The following is a 1567-nucleotide window of genomic DNA, read 5'->3' as shown; positions in this document are numbered from 1 at the left end:
GTGCACCGAGGGCAAAAGCTGCTTTAAACACAAAGGATGCTCACACCAAATGTTGATCTAATTTAGATAATAGAAGTTAATTGATAAAGAAAAACAATTTATGGCATTAGTTTTGACAGCATCCTCATTTGACGGCATTTTTAAAACTTTTAACAGTACTGTAGCTTTGCAGGTAGGTTAAAAATTAAATTATTACAATCTTAAATCAAGTGATGAGGGACTTAGTAAGTGTAACGAATTCAGTCCACTGAAGGCGAGTTGAAGTGAAGAACCCAAGTGCAGTTTATTTACAGGTGATCCAAACATCCAAACAATAATCCGAGACTTGACTTGACATGAACAGACTTGACTAGACATGAACAGACTAGACATGAACAGACTTGACTTGACATGAACAGACTAGACATGAACAGACTTGACTTGAACACACTTGACTTGGCATGAACAAACTCGACGAGGCATAAACAGACTAGACTCACCGACAGCGGGTTACAACATCAATACACGACAAGAGACAATGGCAACATGATGGCTAGTTATAGCAGACAAGGAGGGTCTCATGACATGAACAAACCAATGGGAAACAAGACACATGACTAAGACAACCAATCAGAACATGACACAATGAACAGAGGAACCAATAGCAAGAAGACAAGAGGGCAAGGGAAGCATGACACTAACAGGGACCATGACTAAACTACAAAATAAAAGACATGGAAAACATGAACATGAAACAAAACCCAAACACCAAACCCCACATTACAGTAAGTCTGACAGTAATCAGTGTTGCGCACTACTGAAAGCCTAAACACACGTTTGTGAATGGGCATTTGCTTTACATTTGAGAGAAACTGAGAAGATTGTAAACCAGGATACAAACTAGCCACCTTTCACTGAAAATTGCCGTTTTGAATTCAAAATAGGCCATCTGTGTGATTCAAGTAGATCTGATGAGTTTAAAACTCTTGCTACTTAATACTTCAATACAAAACAATGCTGAACTTTGACAATAAAGAGATTTTTACATGCTATAATTGTGATTTTATAATGTCTAAATATAAATCCATTAGCAAAACGTGAAAAGAACTATATTCCAGAGTGGAAATGGTAACGGAGACAATAAATGATCCTCTGCTGCCATCTAGTGGTCAAAGTGGGAATCATGACATTCATTTTAATAGAATTTGTTTTTCTACCAGGTAAAAATCTTGGCAGAAATCGTCCACTTAGCATGGCAAATTTTCGATGAGTTATCTCTATAAGTAAAAATGAAAAAATGCAGATGTTCTTTAAAGTAAATTTTACTTACGGTGTTCTCATTTTATATAAAAATGTGCAAAAATATGAATAACTTTGAGGCAAATTAATAATATATATATATATTGAATTTATACACATAAAATTACAACTAGAGAGCAATATTACATGTGTTTGAAAATAAAAATGAATTTAAAAAATGTGTTCTACTGTCTGGGGTCTGCCATCAGGAGTTAAAGGTTATGGTGACACACTTTTCTTTTCTTTTTTTTTCTTGTTTTTACTTTTCACTTTTTTCCCTATGGTATTA

The sequence above is a fragment of the Sinocyclocheilus anshuiensis genome, unplaced genomic scaffold, assembly GCF_001515605.1.
Source record: "Sinocyclocheilus anshuiensis isolate Anshui unplaced genomic scaffold, SAMN03320099.WGS_v1.1 scaffold2430, whole genome shotgun sequence".
Classification (NCBI taxonomy): Eukaryota; Metazoa; Chordata; class Actinopteri; order Cypriniformes; family Cyprinidae; genus Sinocyclocheilus; species Sinocyclocheilus anshuiensis.
This window is presented reverse-complemented; position numbering follows the sequence as displayed.